Source organism: Macaca fascicularis, chromosome X (genome assembly GCF_037993035.2).
Source record: "Macaca fascicularis isolate 582-1 chromosome X, T2T-MFA8v1.1".
Classification (NCBI taxonomy): domain Eukaryota; kingdom Metazoa; phylum Chordata; class Mammalia; order Primates; family Cercopithecidae; genus Macaca; species Macaca fascicularis.
In genome coordinates, this window is record NC_088395.1 from 1,596,855 (window position 1) to 1,621,011 (window position 24,157).

Consider the following 24,157-nt stretch of genomic DNA (forward strand, 5'->3'; position numbering starts at 1 on the left):
GGCCGGGTGAGCACCTCCGTTTAGGGTTTAGCGGGTGGACGGCAGCTCTGTGATTTTTCAGCCTTCCCATCATTGTTGCAGAAAGAACCGTCTCCTTGCAGGGAGATTCTCTTGTTTCGGTCAGAGAGACACATGTTTCCCCAACCTCCCCACACCCTGCATACTTCATCCTGCGTCGTGTCTTTGGAGCTGTGTCTCCCTCATCAGCCCTCGCCGATGGGGTGGCTGGTAGGATCCAGCCTTTCCCACCTGTATTTGGGCCTGGGGGGGAAAGACAATGGAGATGGGAACTGGGTGTGGCTGTTTCTTAACCACCAAAAAGGTCCATAGAAAGTTTATATACTTGGCCGGGCGCGGTGGCTCACGCCTGCAATCCCAGCACTTTGGGAGGCCGAGGCAGATGACAAGGTCAGGTGATCAAGACCATCCTAGCCAACATGGTGAAACCCTGTCTCTACTGAAAACACAAAAATTAGCAGGGTGTGGCGGTGGCGCCTGTAATCCTAGCTACTCAGGAGGCTGAGGCAGGAGAATCGCTTGAACCCAGGAGACAGAGGTTGCAGTGAGTCGAGATTGCGCCACTGCACTCCAGCCTGGGCGTCAGAGTGAGACTCCATCTCAAAAAAAAGAAAAAACAACAACAAAAGTTTATATACTTAATCCCAGCACTTTGGGAGGCCAAGGCAAGTGGATCACCTGAGTTTGGGAGTTTGAGACCAGCCTGACCAACATGGAGAAACCCTGTCTCTACTAAAAATACAAAATTAGCCGGGCGTGGTGGCCCATGCCTGTAACCCCAGCTACTCGAGAGGCTGAGGCAGGAGAATCGTTTGAACCTGGGAGGCAGAGGTTGTGGTGAGCCGAGATTGTGCCATTGCACTCCAGCCTGGGTGACAGAGGGAGACTCCATCTCAAAAAAAAAAAAAAAAAGTTTGTATACTTTATCCAGTCTATAATTGACGGGCATTTGGTTGGTTCCCAGTGCTTGCTATTGTAAATAGTGCTGCAATAAACATACGTGTGCATGTGTCTAGAAAGAAAATGTGGCACGTAGACACCATGGAATACTATGCAGCCATGAAAAAGAATGGGATCGGCCAGGCGTGGTGGCTCACACTTGTCATCTCAGCACTTTGGGAGGCCGAGGCAGGCAGATCACCTTAGGTCAGGAGTTTAAGACCAGCCTGGCCAACATGGTGAAATCCTATCTCTACTAAAAATACAAAAAAAAAAATAGAAAAAAAAAATTAGCTGGGTGTCATGGTGGACACCAGTAATCCAAGCTACTCAGGAGGCTGAGGCAGGAGAATTGCTTGAACCTGGGAGGGGGAGGTTGCAGTGAGCTGAGATCTCACCACTGCACTGCAGCCTGGGCAACAAGAGCGAAACTCTGTCTTAAAAAAATATAAAAAAGAATGAGTTCATGACCTTCGCAGGGACATGGATGAAGCTGGAAACCATCATTCTCAGTAAACGAACACAGGAACAGAAAACCAAACACCACATGTTCTCACTCCTAAGTGGGAGCTGGACAATGAGAACACGTGGACACAGGGAGGGGAACGTCACACACCAGGGCCAGTCAGGGGCTGGGGGGTAAGGGGAGGGAGAGCGTGAGAACACATACCTAATGCATCCGGGACTTACAATCTAGATGACGGGTTGATGGGTGCAGCAAACCACCATGGCACGTGTATACCTATGTAACAAACCTGCGCGTTCTTCACATGTATCCCAGAACTTATCCCAGCTCTTGGGAAGGGTGAGGTGGGCAGGCCACGAGGTCAGGAGATCGAGACCATCCTGACCAACACGGTGAAACCCTGTCTCTACTAAAATAACAAGAAATACAAAAATGAGCCGGACGTGGTGGCGCACACCTGTAGTCCCAGCTACTTGGGAGGCTGAGGCAGGAGAATCGCTTGAACCCGGGAGGTGAAGGTTGCAGTGAGCTGAGATGCACCATTGCACTCCAGCCTGGCGAGGAGTCTCAAAAAAAAAAAGCAAGACTCCGTCTCAAAAAAAAAAAAAAGTTTATATACTTAACCATGTGCCGTTTGCCTTATACTTTGAACCCTTCCAGGAGCCGGGTGCCCCAAAGATCTTTAACTGAATCCCAGACTCATCTATTAGAAGTTCCTCTGCATCTTACTTGAATTTAAAGCTCACTTCATTTATTTTCTATAATTCCCTTCTTTGGGGATTTGTGCGTAGTGTCTAAGTCAGCTGTTTTATTCTTAGCAAAAGCTGTGTGATTGCTTTGTAAGATACTTGTAATTCAGGAGTATCTATTATCTATTTATCCATATAGATCTTCATAATTATCTATCTTCATTTATATCTACCTATTATCTATCTATCTATCTATCTATCTATCTATCTATCTATCTATCTATCTATTTATCTAATCTATCACCTATCCATGTATCATCTGTGTATCTCTGTCTACCTATTTATCCACCTATCACGTATCATTATCTATTCATATATTATCTATCATTTACCTCCTCTATCTACCTACCTACCTACCTACCTATCTAATCTATCATCTATCCATCTATCATGTGTGTATCTCTATCTATTTATCTATCTACCTATCACGTATCATTATCTATTCATATATTATCTATCATTTACCTCCTCTATCTATCTATCTATCTATCTAACTAGCTACCTATATCATCTGTCATCTATCCATCTATCATCTGTGTATCTCTGATCATGTATCATTATCTATTCATATATTATCTATCATTTACCTCATCTATCTATCTACCTACCTACCTATCTACCTACCTATGTATCTAATCTATCATCTATTCACCTATCATCTGTATATCTCTATGTATTTATGTATCTATCTACCTATCATTATCTATTAACATATTATCTATCATTTACCTCATCTGTCCATCCATCTATCTATTTATTTATAGATCTATCTACCCATCACTTATCACCTATCCATATTCATCTATCATCTGTTCATGTATTATTTCTACTTATCTTGCAATTTACCTATTTATCATCTATCTTATGTACCTATCATTCTATCATCTATCTATGGATCAATTATATAGCAATCTATCATCTCTATCATCTACCTATCATCTATCTCTCTCCATCATCTATCTGTATCTACTCTACCTACCTACCTACATACCTACCTACCTACCTACCTATCATCTACCTATCTCTATCTATTCTCTATCAATTTATCTCCCTTTTCCTCCTCCCTTTCTTTTTCCTCCATCCTCTGCATCGGGCTTCCAAGGAATCCAGCTGGAATCTGAATTTCAGGGATGCTTGAAACGATGCCTGGGATCTCAGCATCGATATCCTACATCTGACTTCAAAGCTTCTAGAAAGACAGTCTTACCCAACCATGTACTCCTTAACAGCTGGGTGTTAATAAAAGAGGAAAGCCAAGTTTTGTAAGATTTCAAGCTGTCAGGCTGTTCTCAACCACCGCTCCGTTCAGCTCCTAGAACAGAATCAGGCTCAAAGAAGGTGCGTGACAAGCATATGCAGCACCAATAAATGGTCAACATCTCCTTCACTTTTCTTCAAGATGCCCCAGACGTGGGAGTGTTTCCTTCCTGGGGAAGTGGCCTGTGTCATCAAATCTAAAATTTCCTCTTGCGTCTCCTGTTCTCTGGGTTATAATTACATCATTTGCCAGAGATTTTCTTCAAGCGTGATGGCCAGTGTTGCTGCCTCGTGACTTAACTTCCTCTTCTTGGTCCTGGTTCAGAGCTAGAGGTAAGGTAGCTGCCCTGTGAGAATTCTGAACATACTTGGTTCAGAATAAAATCAGTAATCAGCATGGTGATTATGAGTCTGATCGATGTTTGTGTCTGTCCTTTGGCCTCTCAGCTCCTTACGTGAAAGCTGTAACTTGTCTGTGATAAACAGCACGGAAATGTCAGATCCTTGACCCAGGGAGAAAGACAGAGAATAAAATCAAGCCACTAATATGTTTCATATTCAGAGAAGCATTCAAAGGTTGATGAGAAATAAATGTTTATTTAAAAGATGACTTTTCTTTTTCTTTTTCTTTTTTTTTTTTTTTTTTTTGAGATGGAGTCTCACTATGTCGCCTGGGCTGGAATGCGGTGGTGCGATCTCAGTTCACTGCAAGCTCTGCCTCCCGGGTTCACGCCATTCTCCTGCCTCAGCCTCCCAAGTAGCTGGGATTACAGGTGCCCACCACCATGCCCGGCTAGTTTTTTGTATTTTTAGTAGAGACGGGGTTTCACTGCGTTACCCAGGGTGGTCTCGATCTCCTGACCTCATGATCCACCCGCCTCGGCCTCCCAAAGTGCTGGGATGACAGGCTTGAGCCACCGCGCCCGGCCAAAAGATGATTTTTCTTTAACTGTTCTCTGGTGAGTTGTGAAACCAATTGTGTATATTGTTTCTGTATTTCTTCTTAAATAATTTTCAAAATAAGCAGAACTTGGAAAGATCACAATGAACATCAATGGTGTGTATTTCGAGCCTCTAGCGTTCATCAATTCTGAGACGTTTTCTACATTGATTTATTGATTGATACCCAGGAGGTCAAACAGTATAAATAAATGGTCATTATTAGTCCTTAAAATATACCTTGGCTGGGCACGGTGGCTCACACCTGTAATCGCAGCACTTTGGGAGGCCGAGGAGGGTGGATCACGAGGTCGGGAGATCGAGACCATCCTGGCTAACACGGTGAAACCCCATCTCTACCAAAAATACAAAAAATTAGCCGGGCGTGGCGGTGGCTAATTTTTTGAGATGGAGTCTTGCCGTGTCACCCAGGCCGGAGTGCAGTGCTGTGATCTCGGCTCACCGCAACCTCTGCCTCTTGGGTGCAAGCGATTCTCCTGCCTCAGCCTCCCGAGTAGCTGGGATTACAGGTGCCCACCACCACGGCCGGCTAATTTTTTTTTTTTTTGTATTTTTAGTAGAGATGTTGTTTCAGCATGTTGGTTAGGCTGGTCTCAAACTCCTGCCCTCAGGTGATCCACCCGCCTCGGCCTCCCAAAGTGCTGGGATGACCGGTGTGGGCCCCTGCACCCAGCTGGTGGTTGTCTTTCCTTGGCCAGTGTGTCTATGTAATTGAGCTTGGGTTGGGGGCAACTATGCGTTTAATCCAGGTCGGTCAATTATATGGTTTACGCTTTAGGGTCTTCCTTTGCGGAGAGTGTTATAGTAATGGATGCCATGTGGGTGGCTGGGATGTGGTAGACATTCTCTGCAATAATGCTGGCAAAATGCTCTTTCCTCCTAAGAGAAAAAGACTCCCCTCAGTCCAGGTAGATGCCCGTGAGAACAGTCATCAGTCGGGAAAGAGAAACATAGCCGTCTCCAACGCACGCCGCAACTGAGCCTCTGATAGATTTATCTCTTCAGTTGTGTGTGTCTGTGCCTGTGCATATGTATTACAAGATCCAGACTGAAGGCCTGAGACCCGGGAGAGCCGAGGGTGTGAGTTCTAGTCTGAGTCTGAAGGCCTGAGACCCAGGAGAGCCGAGGGTGTGAGTTCCAGTGTGAGTCTGAAGGCCGGAGACCCGGGAGAGCCAAGGGTGTGAGTTCCAGTCTGAGTCTGAAGGCCTGAGACCCGGGAGAGCCGAGGGTGTGAGTTCCAGTCTGAGTCTGAAGGCCTGAGACCCGGGAGAGCCGAGGGTGTGGGTTCTAGTCCGAGTCTGAAGGCCTGAGACCCGGGAGAGCCGAGGGTGTGAGTTCCAGTCTGAGTCTGAAGGCCTGAGACCCAGGAGAGCTGATGTGTGAGTTCTAGTCTGAGCCTGAAGGCCTGAGACCCGGGAGAGCCGAGGGTGTGAGTTCCAGTCTGAGTCTGAAGGCCTGAGACCCAGGAGAGCTGAGGGTGCGAGTTCCAGTCTGAGTCTGAAGGCCTGAGACCCAGGAGAGCTGAGGGTGCGAGTTCCAGTCTGAGTCTGAAGGCCTGAGACCCAGGAGAGCTGATGTGTGAGTTCTAGTCTGAGTCTGAAGGCCTGAGACCCAGGAGAGCTGAGGCTGCGAGTTCCAGTGTGAGTCTGAAGACCTGAGACCCAGGAGAGCCGAGGGTGCGAGTTCCAGTCTGAGTCTGAAGGCCTGAGACCCAGGAGAGCTGATGTGTGAGTTCTAGTCTGAGCCTGAAGGCCTGAGACCCGGGAGAGCCGAGGGTGTGAGTTCCAGTCTGAGTCTGAAGGCCTGAGACCCAGGAGAGCTGATGTGTGAGTTCTAGTCTGAGCCTGAAGGCCTGAGACCCGGGAGAGCCGAGGGTGTGAGTTCCAGTCTGAGTCTGAAGGCCTGAGACCCAGGAGAGCTGAGGGTGCGAGTTCCAGTCTGAGTCTGAAGGCCTGAGACCCAGGAGAGCTGAGGGTGCGAGTTCCAGTCTGAGTCTGAAGGCCTGAGACCCAGGAGAGCTGATGTGTGAGTTCTAGTCTGAGTCTGAAGGCCTGAGACCCAGGAGAGCTGAGGCTGCGAGTTCCAGTGTGAGTCTGAAGACCTGAGACCCAGGAGAGCCGAGGGTGCGAGTTCCAGTCTGAGTCTGAAGGCCTGAGACCCAGGAGAGCTGATGTGTGAGTTCTAGTCTGAGCCTGAAGGCCTGAGACCCGGGAGAGCCGAGGGTGTGAGTTCCAGTCTGAGTCTGAAGGCCTGAGACCCAGGAGAGCTGAGGGTGCGAGTTCCAGTCTGAGTCTGAAGGCCTGAGACCCAGGAGAGCTGAGGGTGCGAGTTCCAGTCTGAGTCTGAAGGCCTGAGACCCAGGAGAGCTGATGTGTGAGTTCTAGTCTGAGTCTGAAGGCCTGAGACCCAGGAGAGCTGAGGCTGCGAGTTCCAGTGTGAGTCTGAAGACCTGAGACCCAGGAGAGCCGAGGGTGCGAGTTCCAGTCTGAGTCTGAAGGCCTGAGACCCAGGAGAGCTGAGGGTGTGAGTCCCAGTGTGAGTCTGAAGACCTGAGACCCGGGAGAGCCGAGGGTGTGAGTTCCAGTCTGAGTCTGAAGGCCTGAGACCCAGGAGAGCTGAGGGTGTGGGTTCCAGTGTGAGTCTGAAGGCCTGAGACTCAGGAGAGCTGGTGTGTGAGTTCCAGTCTGAGTCTGAAGCCCTGAGACCCGGGAGAGCCGAGGGTGTGGGTTTCAGTGTGAGTCTGAAGGCCCGAGACCCGGGAGAGCCGAGGGTGTGAGTTCCAGTCTGAGTCTGAAGGCCCAAGACCCGGGAGAGCCGAGGGTGTGAGTTCTAGTCTGAGTCTGAAGGCCTGAGACCCAGGAGAGCCGAGGGTGTGAGTTCCAGTCTGAGTCTGAAGGCCTGAGACCCGGGAGAGGCAAGGGTGTGAGTTCCATTGTGAGTCTGAAGGCCTGAGACCTGGGAGAGCCGAGGGTGTGAGTTCCAGTGTGAGTCTGAAGGCCTGAGACCCGGGAGAGCCGAGGGTGTGAGTTCCATTGTGAGTCTGAAGGCCTGAGACCTGGGAGAGCCGAGGGTGTGAGTTCCAGTGTGAGTCTGAAACCCTGAGACCCAGGAGAGCTGAGGGTGTGAGTTCCAGTCTGAGTCTGAAGGCCTGAGACCCGGGAGAGCTGAGGGTGTGAGTTCCAGTCTGAGTCTGAAGGCCTGAGACCCAGGAGAGCTGAGGGTGTGAGTTCCAGTCTGAGTCTGAAGGCCTGAGACCCGGGAGAGCCGAGGGTGTGGCTTCCAGTGTGAGTCTGAAGGCCTGAGACCCAGGAGAGCTGAGGGTGTGAGTTCCAGTCTGAGTCTGAAGGCCGGAGACCCGGGAGAGCCGAGGGTGTGAGTTCCAGTCTGAGTCTGAAGGCCTGAGACCCGGGAGAGCTGAGGGTGTGAGTTCCAGTGTGAGTCTGAAACCCTGAGACCCAGGAGAGCTGAGGGTGTGGGTTCTAGTCTGAGTCTGAAGGCCTGAGACCCGGGAGAGCCGAGGATGTGGGTTCCAGTGTGAGTCTGAAACCCTGAGACCCAGGAGAGCTGAGGGTGTGAGTTCCGGTATGAGTCTGAAGGCCTGAGACCCGGGAGAGCTGAGAGTATGATTTCTAGTCTGACTCTAAAGGCCTGGGTCTGGAACTCACACTTTCTGCTTTGTGTGAGAATTTACAAGTATTGTCAAAGCTGCTGAGGCCGTTAAACATTTCATTCTCTCTCTCTCTCTTTTCTTTTTTTAAAATCATACTGCAGCCATTCTTTTTTCCCTACGGGATTTATGTTTCTAAACCACTGAGAGGCAATAAATTGTCATCAACCATAAATTGTGCCTATTGCAAAGTGAAGTTTTATGTTGCTTTAGCCTGCAAAAAGCATGAGGATTCTTAAGTAAAATATCAACAATGCATTCATTACAATGATTTTGTGGTGAAACTGAAGCTTATATGTCAGAGAACACATGCTTATTTTTATTTACTTTGTTTTTTGAAAGTCAAAATTTGCCTTTATTTAAAAGTTTTTCTCTTTTTAAATTTTTTTTTGAGGTACAAGGGACTGTGTGAAAGTTTGTCATGGGGTTTTGTCGTACAGATTATTTCTTCACCCCAGTATTAAGCCCAGTACCCAATAGTTGTCTTTTCTGCTCATCTCCCTTCTCCCACCCTCCACCTTCAAGTAGACCCTGCTTTCATTCTTTGTGTGAATAAGTTCTCATCATTTGCCTCCCATTTCTAAGTGAGAACATATGGTATTTGGTTTTCTGCTCTTAACATTAGTTTGCTTAGGATAATGGCCTCCAGCTCCAACCATGTTCCTGCAAAGGACATGATCTCATCCTTTTTCATGGTTGCATAGTATTCCATGGTGTCTATGTGCCACATTTTCTTTATCCACTCTGTCATTGATGGGCATTTAGGTGTATTCCATGTCTTTGCTACGGTGAATAGTGCCACAGTGAACTTATGCATGTACCTGTCTTTTTTTTGGTTTTTTTTGTTTTTTTTTTTTTAAGATGGAGTCTCGCTCTATTGCCAGGCTGGAGTACAGTGGCGTGATCTCGGCTCACTGCAACCTCCACCTCCCGGGTTCAAGCGATTCTTCTGCCTCTGCCTCCTGAGTAGCTGGGATTTCAGGCGCCCGCCACCACGCCTGGCTAATTTTTGTATTTTTAGTAGAGATGGGGTTTCACCATGTTGTCCAGATGGTCTTGAACTCCTGACCTTGTGATCCACCCGGCTCAGCATCCCAAAGTGCTCATATTACAGGCATGAGCCACTGCGCCTGGCCTCGCACATGTCTTTATAGTAGAATGATTTATATTCCTCTGGGTATAGACCCAGTCATGGGATGGCTGGGTCAAAGGGTCGTTCTGCTTTTCAAAATGCTTAGGTTTTAAAAATTTGACTCTCTCCATTCATCGTGATGAAATCTGCAAATGTGTCCTTAAAATAAGTAATACATAGGCAGGGCGCGGTGGCTCACACCTGTAATCCCAGCACTTTGGGAGGCCAAGGCGGGCAGATCAGGAGGTCAGGAGATCGAAACCGGCCTGGCCAAGATGGTGAAACCCCATCTCTCTAAAAATACAAAAATTAGCCAGGCGTGGTGGCAGGCACCTGTAATCCCAGCTACTTGAGAGGCTGAGGCAGGCGAATCGCTTGAACCCAGGAGGTGGAGGTTGCAGTGAGCCGAGATCGTGCCACTGCACTCCAGCCTGGGGAGAGAGCAAGACGGCATCTCAATAATTATTATAATTAATAATAATAATAATATAAATAAATAAGTAAATAAGTAAAACCTACCTCCAGGCAATGGAATGATTTTCAGAGCTAAAGTGAAATGAGCTATCAAGCCATGAATAAGCATGCAGAAACCTTGAGTGCCTATTACTCAGGGAAAGAAGTCAATCTGAAAAGGCCACCTCCTGTAGCATTCCAACTCTATGACATTCTGGGAAATGCGGAATGATGGGGACAGTCAAAAGATCCCTGGTTTCCAGGGACCTCGAGTCTTTTATTGACTTCTCTTCAATGGGGCAATAGAGTTCTAACATTTGTAGAGATAGTTTCTTCAGTAAATTGGTTTTACGGCAGCCAGATGTTAGCTACTGGTTGACTTGGGCAACCATTAATTAATAATAACCTTCATCTATTTTATTTATGTATATATATGCACATATACAAACCCATACAGTGGATGGAGTATGTGGTAGATGTGTTAGATGGTGTCTGTGTATCCATCTCTCTCTCTCCATGTACGTCTATGTGTGTGTGTATAGATAGATGGTAGGTAGGTAGGTAGGTAGATAGATAGATAGATGGATGGATGGATATGGGTGGGTAGGTGATAGGTAGATAATAGATGGATGAATAGATAGATACATACATACATAGATAGATGGGCTTATAGATGGATGATAGATACATAGATGAATAGATAGATAATAGATGGATAGACAGATGATAATAGGTAGATAGATACATAGATACATAGATAGATGGATAGATATGGGTGGGTAGATGATAGGTAGATAATAGATGGATGAATAGATAGATAGATACATACATAGATAGATGGACTTATAGATGGATGATAGATACATAGATGAATAGATAGATAATAGATGGATAGACAGATGATAATAGGTAGATAGATAGATACATAGATACATAGATAGATGGATAGATACGGGTGGGTAGGTGATAGGTAGATAATAGATGGATGAATAGATAGATACATACATACATAGATAGATGGGCTTATAGATGGATGATAGATACATAGATGAATAGATAGATAATAGATGGATAGACAGATGATAATAGATAGATAGATACATAGATACATAGATAGATGGATAGATATGGGTGGGTAGGTGATAGGTAGATAATAGATGGATGAATAGATAGATACATACATACATAGATAGATGGGCTTATAGATGGATGATAGATACATAGATGAATAGATAGATAATAGATGGATAGACAGATGATAATAGATAGATAGATACATAGATACATAGATAGATGGATAGATATGGGTGGGTAGATGATAGGTAGATAATAGATGGATGAATAGATAGATACATACATACATAGATGGACTTATAGATGGATGATAGATACATACATAGATGAATAGATAGATGATAGATGGATAGATAGATGATAACAGGTAGGTAGGTAGGTAGATAGATACATACATACATACATACATAGATATGGATGGGTAGATGATAGACAATAAATGGTGAATAGATACATACATACATAGATGGACTTACAGATGGATGATAGATACATAGATGAATAGATAGATGGATACATGATAGGTAGATAGATGGATAGACAGATGGATAGATAGATATAGGTGGGTAGATGATAGGTAGATACTAGATGGATGAATAAACAGATACATACATACATAGATGGACTTATAGATGGATGATAGATACATGCATAGATAAATAGATGATAGATGGATACATAGATGATGGTAGGTAGATACATAGATACATACATGCATACATACATACATAGACAGCTTTAGATACATGATAGATAGATGACATGTCTATGTTTCTATGTATCTATCTATTCATTCATCCATCCAACCATCCATCCATCCATCCATCTGCACACATAGGTAGTCATGCACCACATAATAACATTTCAGTCCATGATGGACCACATACACAATGGTAGTCCCATAACATCATAATACTGTAGTTTTACTGTACCCTGTTCTATGTTCAGGTATGTTTAGATACATAAATACTTATTGTTGTGTTACAATTGCCTACAGTATTCAATACAGTCACATGCTGCCCAGGTTTGTAGCCTAGGAACAATAGGCCACGTTGTGTAGCCTAGGTGTAGAGTAGGCTGTACTATCTAGGTTTGTGTAAGTACACTCTGTGATGCACACACAAGAATGAAATCATGTCATCATGCATTTCATAGAATCTATCCATGTTGTTAAGTGTCCCATGACGTGTCTGTAATGACTGTATATGGTAGATGAGGTATCTATACCTATCTATCTATCTATCTATCTATCTATCTATCTATCTATCACCATCGATCTATCCCATCCATCTATTCATCCATCCTTCCATCCATCCATTGATCCATCCATTCAACCATCCATGCACTCATGTATCCATCCACTCATCTACCCACATTGTCTCTCTGTCTATCCATATCTATCTTTGCAATCTCATCCATCTATCTATCTACCTACCTTGACTATCTATCTATGTATCTATCCATCCATCAGTTCATCAGTTTATCCATCCATCCATCCATCAGTCCATTTACCCATCTACTCACTCTGCTGTCGATTCATGTATTTATCTGTCCATCCCTCCATCCATCCATCCATCCATCCATCCATTTATTCATCCACCCACCTTGTCTAGCTATGCAATCTCATCCATCTATCTACCCATCTATCTACCTACCTTGACTATCTATTTATCTATGCATCCATCCATCCATCCAACCATCCATTTATCCATCTACTCACCCTGCTATCTGTCTATTGATGTATGTATGTATGTATATCATCTATCTCATCTATCCATCTGCCCACCCATCCAACCAACCAACCATCCATCCATCCATCCATCCACCCACTCTATCTCTCCATCTCTCTCTATCCAATCTCATCTGTCAGTTCATCTACCTACCCTAACTGCCTATCTATGTGTCTATCTATATATCTATGTATCTCTGTATGTATGTAAGTATGTATGTGCCTGTCCATCCATCCATCTATCCATCCATCCATCCATCCATCCATCCATCCATCTACCCACTGTATCTCTCCATCTCTCTCTATCCAATCTCATCTATCAGTTCATCTACCTACCCTAACTGCCTATCTATCTATGTGTCTATCTATATATCTATGTATCTCTGTATGTTTGTAAGTATGTATGTGCCTGAGTGTCTATCCATCCATCCATCCATCCATCTATCCATCTACTCTATCTCTCCATCTCTCTATCCAATCTCATCTATCCATTCATCTACCTACCCTAACTGCCTATCTATGTATCTGTCTATATATTATGTATCTCTGTATATATGTAAGTATGTATGTGCCTATCTGTCCGTCCGTCCGTCCATCCATCCATCCATCCATCCATCCATCCATCCATTTATCCATCCACTTACCTTGCCTGCCTCTCTCTCTTTCTCTCTCTCTCTCTGATAGATAAAAGTTAGAATGAATTAATGATTTTCCAAGTAACCAGCAGCTGAAATCTGGCTGCTATGTGACTGACTCACTGAAGAAAGTATCTCTAAGTCAGAATATTAGAACTCTGTTGTTCCAAGCATTTAATGAAAGAAGAGATATTTCTGAAGTTAATTTATTTTTGACCAGAGGTGATTTTTTGAGGACTTTTAAATGGAAGAGCGTTTGAATATATTTCAGAGATCAATACATTGTTGTACGCCTTTTCCATAAATTAGAAGAGAATAAAGTCACGGATTGTGGGGTGCAGAATCATGCTCCCCCTACCCCTCGAAAGATAGTCTGCATCTTCATCCCTGGAACCTGCAAGTACGTGACGTGGCAAAGACGAATGAAGGTGGCCGATGGCATTCAGGTTTCTAATTAGGCAATCTTAAAATACATTATCCTGATTCTCTGGGGTGAGGCTAATGTCATCCCAGGCGTCATGATCAGTGGGAGGGGGAGGCAAGGGAGACAGACCGAGAGGGACTGCAGAGTGAGAAAAGAGCAGACGGGTGGTGGCTGGCTTTGCTGATGGAGGAAGGCGCCATAAGCTCTTCTAGAAATGGAGCTGGCGAGGCTCTCCCGGGGAGTCTTGAGGGCAGCGCAGTGCTGCTGACACCTCAATTTCAGTCCACTGAGCTTTTCATCTCTCAAACTATAAGATACTACGTGTGTGTGTGTGTCTGTGTGTGTGTGTGTGTGTGTGTGCGTCTGTGTCTGTGGGGTGTGTGTGTGTGTGTGCGTCTGTGTCTGTGGGGTGTGTGTGTGTGTGCGTCTGTGTCTGTGGGGTGTGTGTGTGTGTGTGTGTGTGTGTATTTATTTATTTATTTATTTATTTATTTATTTATTTAAGACTGAGTCTCAGTGTGATTCCCAGGCTGCCATGCAGTGGTGCGATCCCGGCTCATTGCAACCTCTGCTTCCCGGGTTCAAGCGATTCTCCTGCCCCAGCCTCTCGAGTTGCTAGGACTACAGGCACCCACCACCACCACCACGCCTGGCTGATTTTTGTATATGTATATATTTTTTAATAGTGACGGGGTTTCCGCATGTTGACCAGGCTGAGGTCGAACTCCTGACCTCAAGTGATCCGCCTGCCTCGGCCTCCCAAAGTGCTGGGGTTACAGGTATGAACCGCTGTGCCTGGCTGTCAAAGGTTTCTTATCGGACCTAAAAGGGTGCCTGGCTCTTACTTGATTATCTGCTGGATCTGGAAAGGAAGGAAGGAGGAAAAAAAAAAAAAAACGGCAGGGGAAACAGGATTCTCTATAGAATGTGGATTCTTCCCGCAAGGGACAGCTTTGCAGGGCCATTTCCAGATACGGCAGAGAAACGTGGTTTGGGGGTGAAGTATTTTGATTTTCTTCCTTGTCATGTCAGAGTCAGATGGGAAATTACGTCACAATCTCCAGGGTTAAATCAAACCCCTCTGATGAGAATGTATTATAGTTTGTAGGGCATGACTCCCCGCGCAGACCCTTTACATAGGAATATGGGCAAGATTAAAAAAAAATCAGAGCTTTGTCCTCACACACGAGGGTTCAGTAGGATGTCGTGTTGGTGCCCCCGTCGCATGATGGACACATAGCAAGCCCAGCTGCTGTGAGTCCCGGCTGCTAATGGCTCCCGGCTGTCCCCTCTTCATTTGGAATTCCCTGGGCTGGTGGATGCCATCTCAGCAGAGATGCCTGGATGGTTAACTGATTTCTCATTAGAGGAGACAACCCGTGACTAATAGGACAGAACCGTAACTCAACCTTCTTCTCCAAACTGGGGCAGCCTGCAGGGCGGGGAGGGGCCGTTCCTTCTCCAGGTTTCCCCGGGAGATCAGGCAGGTGCACGTTGGGTATCACGTCTAGGGAAGTTGAGCTAAGGTCACTTAGGGATCCTGGAGGATCTGAAAGACAGGGTGCCTTCCTTCCAGCCAGGTCAGTCTGAGGGATGAGACACTTCCATTGTCTTCCAAGTATATGAATATCACAGGTGCGTGGGAAATGTACACATACTCCTTTTTTTTTTTTTTTTTTTTTGAGACAAAGTTTCACTCTGTTGCCCAGACTGCAGTCCAGTGGCGGGACCTCGGCTCACCGCAACCTCTGTCTTCCGGGTTCAAACCATCTCCCGCCTCAGCCTCCTGAGTAGCTGGGATGACAGGTGCCCGCCACCGCGCCTGGCTAATTTTTTTGTACTTTTAGTAGAGATGACGTTTCACCATGTTGGCCAGGCTGCTTTCGAACTGCTGACCTCGGGTGATCCACCCACCTCGGCCTCCCAAACTGCTGGGATTACAGGTGTGAGCCACCGCGCCTGGCCCATGCAAGCATACTCTTTGCAGAGTCTTCCTGGGGACGTGGTAAATGATATTAGGCATATTATCTTCAAACAACAGGAAATCTTAAAAGCAGTCATGGGGGAAATCAAACATTGCATACAGAGGAGAAAGAATACAAATTCCAGGACAGGTGCGGTGGCTCACACCTGTAATACAAAGAAGGAAATCCACGTTACATACAGAGGAACAAGAATATGAATTCCAGGACAAGCGCGGTGGCTCACACCTGTGATACAAAGAAGGAAATCCACATTACATACAGAGGAACAAGAATGTGAATTCCAGGACAGGTGCGGTGGCTCACACCTGTGATACAAAGAAGGAAATCCACATTACATACAGAGGAACAAGAATGTGAATTCCAGGACAGGTGCGGTGGCTCACACCTGTGATACAAAGAAGGAAATCCCCGTTACATACAGAGGAACAAGAATGTGAATTCCAGGACAGGTGCGGTGGCTCACACCTGTGATACAAAGAAGGAAATCCACATTACATACAGAGGAACAAGAATGTGAATTCCAGGACAGGTGCGGTGGCTCACGCCTGTAATACAAGCAAGGAAATCCATGTTACATACAGAGGAACAAGAATATGAATTCCAGGACAGTTGCGGTGGCTCACACCTGTGATACAAAGAAGGAAATCCACGTTACATACAGAGGAACAAGAATGTGAATTCCAGGACAGGTGCGGTGGCTCACACATATGATACAAAGAAGGAAATCCACATTACATACAGAGGAACAAGAATATGAATTCCAGGACAGGTGCGGTGGCTCACGCCTGTAATACAAGCAAGGAAATCCATGTTACATACAGAGGAACAAGAATATGAATTCCAGGCCGGGCACAGTGGCTCACGCTTGTAATCCCAGCACTTTGGGAGGCAGAGGCGGGCAGATCACCTGAGGTCAGGAGTTCGAGACCAGCCTGGCCAATATGGTGAAACCCCGTCTCCACCAAAAATACAAAAATTAGCCGGGCGTGGTGGTGGGCGCCTGTAATCCCAGCTACTCAGGAGGCTAAGGTGGGGGAATCGTTTGAACCTGGGAGGCGGAGGTTGCAGTGAGCTGAGATGGCACCACTGCACTCCAGCCTGGGCGACAGACTGAGGCTGTGTCTCAAAAAACAAAACAAACACACACAAAAACATACAAATGCCGACAGTCTTCTTGTTTAGAAGTCATGCAAACCAGAACTCAGGGAGTGACCTCTTTTTAAGTCCTGAAAGTTAAACAAACAAATCAACAAACAAAATCTGTCTGCCTGGAAATAATATACCAGTGAAAATGCCTTTGAAACTGAAGCAGAACAGAAGTGGAGAGAATTTGGACAGTCAAATGTGAACCCAAAGAGTCTGGGACATGGCTCAGTTAATTTTTATTTTTTTATGTTGTGTTGTGTTATGTTGTGTTATGTTATGTTATGTTGTATTGTGTTGTGTTGTGTTGTGTTATGTTGTGTTGTGTTGTGTTATGTTGTGTTGTGTTATGTTGTGTTGTGTTGTGTTATGTTATGTTGTGTTGTGTTATGTTGTGTTATGTTGTTGTGTTATGTTGTGTTGTGTTATGTTATGTTGTGTTGTGTTATGTTATGTTGTGTTGTGTTGTGTTGTGTTATGTTATGTTATGTTATGTTATGTTATGTTAAAGGCTAAGTCTTGCTCTGTCGCCCAGGCTGGAGTGCAGTGGCGCGATCTTGGCTGACTGTAACCTCTACCTCCTGGATTCAAGCGATTTTCGTCCTTCAGCTTCCCGTGTAGCTGGGATTACAGGCACGCGCCACCACGCCAAGCTAGTTGTTTTGTATTTTTCATACAGACAAGGTTTTACCATGTTGGCCAGGCTGGTCTGGAACTCCTGACCTCAAGGAATCCACCTGCCTCGGCCTCCCAAAGTGCTAGAATGACAAGCGTGAGCCACAGCCCCTGGTCTACAATACGATTGTTAATAATGTGAATACTAATATATTTAAATGTACAAGTAGAGCGTTATTTCCTAGAGACAGACATAGGAACAGGAACTGCCATAGTAACCTCCTGGGTACCCTGCTGTGTGGTCACCATAGGTCACCCAGGATTACTGTAAATGCCCCATATCACCCAGCAGCCTCCAGAGGCAGAGGAGGCTCACTGTCAGCAGGGAGAACATGGTGGCTCCAAGCCCAGGAGGGAGGCCACAGGAGGAACCAGCCCTGCCCACACCTGGATCTCGGACCTCCAGCCTCCAGGACTGTGGGAGAATCAATGTCTGTTGTTTGTAAGCCACCCAGTCTATGGTGTTCTGTGACAGCAGCCTGAGATGGACTAAGACATCCCATAAGAGGAGGAGATGAGGACACAGACACACACAGAGGGACGACCCTGTGAGGACACAGGGAGAAGACGGCGTCTCCAAGCCCAGGAGAGAGGCCTCAGGAGGAACCAGCCCTGCCCACACCTGGATCTCAGACTTCCAGCCTCCAGGACTGTGGGAGAATCAATGTCTGTTGTTTATAAGTCACCCAGTCTATGGTATTCTGTGACAGCAGCCTGAAATAGACTGAGACACCTCATAAGAAGAGAAGATGAGGACACACACACATACAGAGGGGTGACTTCTCCCTCTGAATACACAGGGAGAAGACGGTGTCTGCAATCCCTGGGGACTGGAGAGAAAGGGATCCTGTGGTTCCCGAAGCCTGCGCTGCCTGAGATTGTCACACAGAATGAGTTTGCCAACTTCGAACCCCATGTCCACCTTCCCCAAGAATCCTCAGGGATAACTGAGGCTGCCCTCCCTCCTCCCTGCCTCCCATTCAGGCGTCCACATCCGTTCCTGGTGCTTCAAAGGAATGTACACCTGGTGTCCATCACCAGTGGCCCTGACGTCATCAAAACGCTTGTTGATGTGTGGGTGTGTGGAGATTAGATAAGATGCATGGGTCCTGGCTGGAGCACGATGCTCTGTCCTGCCAGGGTTTATAGCCAAGGTCACTGACAAGAGTGTGTTCCCCTCACACCCATCTAACTTACAAAACTGTGGGGGCTCCCCTCATGTGTGGCTCAGGCCTCTTCCTGCCTACCGTGGACAAGGTAGCAAGGTTGTGCTGACGGCCGGGGGAGGAGGCTCACTTGGGACCTGTGTGTTGCGTTCGGTGGGGCGGCTTATGAGACACAGACTTCACTTTTTTTTTCTTTTTTTGAGATGGAGTGTTGCTCTGTCACCCAGCCTGGAGTGCAGTGAGGGGTGCACCACACCGGAGGGGTGCCCCACAGTTCTGTGAGCCACCGCGCCCGGCCAGATGCATTCTGGTTTTAAGCCCACCTTGCGGAGGTCTGTATCCCACCCATCTACTAAGCTGCTGCTGTCTATGTTGAAATAAAAAAGGAGAGGGGGCCAGGCACAGCGGCTCATGCCTGTCATCCCAGCACTTTGGGAGGCTGAGGTGGGCGGATCACCTGATGTCAGGAGTTCGAGATCAGCCTGGCCAACATGGTGAAATCCTGTCTCTGCTAAAAAAAAAAAAACTATGCCAGGCGTGGTGGCGGGTGCCTGTAGTCCCAGCTACTCGGGAAGCTGAGGCAGGAGAATCACTTGAACCTGGGAGGTGGAGGTTGCAGTGAGCTGAGATAGCACCACCGCACTCCAGCCTGGGTGAGAGAGTGAGAGTCTATCTTAAAAAAAAGAAAGAAGAGAAAGAGAAAGAGAGAAAGAGAAAGAAATAGAGAAAGAAAGAGAGAAAAAGAGAGAAAGAGAAAGAAATAGAAAGAGAAAGAAAGAGAGAAAGAGAAAGACAAAGAGAGAAAGAGAAAGAAATAGAAAGAAAGAAGGATAAGATTCTCTCTCACGCCCTTCAAGAGTGGAGAGGGCACTGAGTCTCCTGGGCTGAAGCAGTAGGCGTCTGCCCACTCATGTGTGAGTTAAATGACAGGGATTACATGGTTCTGAAGGATGGGTGAAGTAGATGGGTCTGGACTGTTAAGAGAAACTGTCAGTGTTGACAGCAGAGAAACTGGAGAGGCTGAAATGCCAGCTTCTCTTCTGTTCGATCGACTTGCTGAAATGCCTTTGAGATCCTCTTGGCCTACAAGGAACCCATTGAGTCCGCTGGGAACGTTAGAATTGTATTTATTTATTTATTTATTTATCAGTTGGAGTCTCCCTTTGTCGCCCAGGCTGGAGTGCAATGGCACGATCTCGGCTCGCCGCAACCTCCAAGTCCTGGGTTCAAGCGATTCTCCTGCCTCAGCCTCCCGAGTAGCTGGGATGACAGGCACGTGCCACCTCGCCCGGCTAATTTTTGTATTTTTAGTAGAGATGGGGTTTCACCATATTGGCCGGGCTGGCCTCAAACTCTTGACCTTGTGATCCGCCCACCCAAAGTGATCAGCCTCCTACAGTGCTGGGATGACAGGTGTGAACCACTGTGCCCGGCCAGGATTGTATTTTTAAATTTGGGTCGTGTGTGTGTGTGTGTGTGTGTGTGTGAGAGAGAGAGAGAGAGACAGACAGAGAGTTGGAGTCTCGCTCTGTCACCGAGGCTGGAGTAGTTCAGTGGCGTGATCTTGGCTCACGGCAACCTCTGTCTCCTGGGTTCAAGCAATTCTCCTGCCACAGCCTCCTGATTAGCTGGGACTACAGGCGTGCGCCACCATACCTGGCTAATTTTTATATTTTTAGTAATATAAATATTTTAGCAAAATAAATGAGGTTTCACCATGTTGGCCAGGCTGGTCTCGAACTCCTGACCTCAGGTGATCTGCCCGCCTCGGCCTCCCAAAGTGCTGGGATTACAGGCGTGAGCCACTGCATCCGGCCTATTCTTTAAATTTTTCGTGTGTATGTGTGTGTTAGTTGGAGTCTTGGTCTGTGCAGGCTGGAATAGTACAATGGCACAATCTCGGCTCACTGCAACCTGTGCCTCCTGGGTTCAAGCGATTCCCTGCCTCAGCCTCCTGATTAGCTGGGATTACAGGCGTGTGCCACCCTGCCCGGCTAATTTTTGTATTTTTAGTAAAGACGGAGTTTCACCGTGTTGACCAGGCTGGTCTCAAACTCCTGACCTCAGGCAATCTGCCTGCCTCAGCCTCCCAAAGTGCTGGGATTACAGGTGTGCACCACCATGCCCAGCTAATTTTTGTATTTTTAGTAAAGACCGAGTTTCACCGTGTTAGCCAGGCTGGTCTCAAACTCCTGACCTCAGGCGATCTGCCCGCCTCGGTCTCCCAAAGCGCTGGGATTTCAGGCGTGAGCCACCGCGCCGGGCTGACCTGTGCATTTTTTTTTCTCTGACCACATATCCTTGACCCCCTAGGGACATAGTTAATACCGTGCAGTTAACTTTCCTTCTCCAAAGCTCTTGGCAGAATTCCAGGTAACTTATTTTATCCTAACGAAATAGACGACAAAAAGCCCTTTGATGTTTGTATTGACTCCATCTTCTATCGGAGAAAAGTTACAAGGAAAAGAAAAGGCGAAAATATTTACCCTTCACGGGTTCCCTCATGTATCACTAAGAGTGACCTGCAGGGAAGCTCACATAAATGTAATTCAGAAAAACTTTCTGTGGCCGGGCGCGGTGGCTCACGCCTGTAGGCCCAGCATTTTGGGAGGCCCAGGCAGGTGGATCACAAGGTCAGGAGATCGAGACCATCCTGGCTAGCACAGTGAAACCCTGTCACTACTAAAAATACAAAAAAAATTAGCCGGGCGTGATGGTGGGTACCTGTAGTCCCAGCTACTCGGGAGGCTGAGGCAGGAGAATGGCGTGAACCTGGAAGGCGGGGGTTGCAGTGAGCCAACATCATGCCACTGCACTCCAGCCTGGGCGACAGAGCAGGACTCTGCCTCTAAAAAACAAAACAAACAAAGGCCGGGTGTGGTGGCTCATGCCTGTAATCCCAGCACTTTGGGAGGCCGAGGTAGACGGATCACTTGAGGTCAGGAGTTCATGACCAGCCTGGCCAACATGGTGAAACCCCGTTTCTACTAAAAATACAAAAATTAGCCAGGCGTGGTGTCGGGGGCCTGTAGTCCCAGCTACTCGGGAGGCTGAGGCAGGAGAATCGCTCGAACCCAGGAGGTGGAGGTTGCAGTGAGCCGAGATCACGCCATTGCATGCCAGCCTGGGTGACACAGGGAGACTCAGTCTCAAAAAAAGAAAAAGAAAAAAGAAAGAAAAACTTGTTGTGATCCATCAGACGTTTCTGTTGTTAAAGAAAAAGCAACATCAACCGTCCACCTCTTGTTCACTCATCGGCTCACTCAACCCAAATCACCTTCATTTCTCAGGACACTCCATCCCATCATTTCTCCAGTTAGTGTTGATTTGTGCCGTTAACACGCAAACCCACATCACGTTCCTGCTTTGCAGTTATGACTTCCAATCTTGGTGTACTTGGAAGGGACTTCCAGTGTAGAAAGAAAAGGAGGGGTAAGAGAGCATCTCCGGATCTTCCTGGCATATCCCTCCTCCTCCTCCAAGGTCAGCTGAATAGCACAGAGCTTATCTCCACACCAGCCAACTCCCACTCTTCCTGTCATGGGACATAAGGAAGAAACACAAGATTCTCCTCTTTTCTCAGTTGCATAAGCAGATCCTTAGGCGAACATCCGAAGAGATGTCAGAGAATGTTTGTCCGTGCCAGATGCCCTCCGGGGCACAGTCTGCATGTGCTTTGCTTGGCCTGGCACGGGAGCTTGAGGTGTCTACAGAGAAGAGTATTGAGAGCTTGCTAGAAGGATGTTTGGTCCTGAATCTGCACAGGGCTGCCCTAGGATTGGGTTATCACGGGAGGCCTATGTCCTGGTCCTGTAGGTCACCATCCTATTGTTACTAAAATGGGTCCTTCTCAGGCCGGGCGCGGTGGCTCACGCCTGTCATCCCAGCACTTTAGGAGGCTGAGGCGGGCGGAACATGAGGTCAGCAGATCGAGACCATCCTGGCTAACACGGTGAAACCCTGTCTCTACTAAAAATACAAAAAACTAGCCGGGCGTGGTGACGGGCACCTGTAGTCCCAGCTACTCGGGAGGCTGAGGCAGGAGAATGGCGTGAACGCAGGAGATGGAGCTTGCAGTGACCCAAGATCACGCCACTGCACTCCAGCCTGGGCGACAGAGCGAGACTTTGTATCAAAAAAAAAGTCCCTCTCCAGACTCCAACACAGGGTTCCTGGACCTCAGGCAAGAAAGAATTCGGGGCAAGTCGATAGAGTAGAGTGAAAGCAAGTTTATTAAGAAAGTAAAGGAATAGGCCGGGCACAGTGGCTCACGCCTGTAATCCCAACACTTTGGGAGGCTGAGGCAGGTAGATCACTTGAGGCCAAGAGTTCGAGACCAGCCTGACCAACACGGTGAAACCGCGTCTCTGTTAAAAATACAAAATCAGCCAGACATGGTGGCACAGGCCTGTAATTCCAGCTACTTGGGAGGCCGAGGCAGGAGAATCGCTTGAATCCGGGAGATGGAGGTTGCAGTGAGTTGAGATTGCACCACTGCACTCCAGCCTGGGCGACAAGACTGAGACCCCATCTCAAAAAAATAAAATAAAAAAAAAAAGTAAAGAAATAAAGAATGCCTACTCCATTGCCCAGCGGCCCTGAGGGCTGCTGTTTGGCTATTTTTATGGTTATTTCTTGATGACGTGCTAAACAAGGTGGATTATTGATGAGTTTTTCTGCATAGTGGAGGGGATTTGCTAGAGTTAAGGGTTCCTCCCCCTTTTAGACCATATAGGGTAACTTTGGGTCATTGCCATATGGCATTTGTAAACTGTCATGGCGCTGGTGGCAGTGTCTTTTAGCAGGCTAACACGTTATAATGAGCGTAGAAAGAGCAGTGAGGATGACCAGGGGTTGCTCTCTTTGCCATCTTGGATTTGGTGGGATTTGGCCGGCTTCTTGACTGCAACGTGTTTTACCAGCAGCGTCTTCATGACCTGTACCTTGTGCCGACCTCCTATCTCATCCTGTGAGTGAACATGCCTCACCTCCTGCGGATGCAGCCCAGTCAGTCTTAGCCTCATTTTACCCAACGCCCTATGCAAGATACATTCAGTCTGGTTCCAGCCTCTGACCCTAGGTTCCAGGGATTAGGGCACGAACATATCGTCTTCAGGAGACTAACCCACCATGGTAAGGAAACGCCCAACAGTTACCATACTTATTACCTTTCCAGGTAGGTGCCTCTCTATCCCAGCTCCTTCCTTGTGTTCTTTTCTTCACAAGTATTTTCAGAGCTGCCCTTGGCCATCTGCACGATGCATGGTGAAAGAAACGGATGCTTGCTCTCAGCGCACACATCCTTCCCTGACAGTTTCTCACCTAGCAGCAGTTTTGGCTTCCCAAGGGAGATCTTCTCCTTTGCTCTTGTGGGGCTTGCTGAAAATCAACTCATCATGAGGCAGATTAATAAGAGAAAAGACATACAATTTTTTTTTATTTTAACTGGGAGCATGAGGAGAATCGCAGAGTGAATACTCAATATCCCCGTGTAACCTCCTTTCAGATGGCGAGAGGGGACATGGGGAATCTAGGTAATTCTGTTGAGCAGTAATAAGTGATGACTAGGAAGATTGAATGGATACTTGCGAGAAGGAATAGGGGGAGGAAACAGAGATTGACTTATTAATGGTTCTCTTTGGAAATTAAATACTCCTTGGAGACCAGTCATTACTTTGTAAAAAG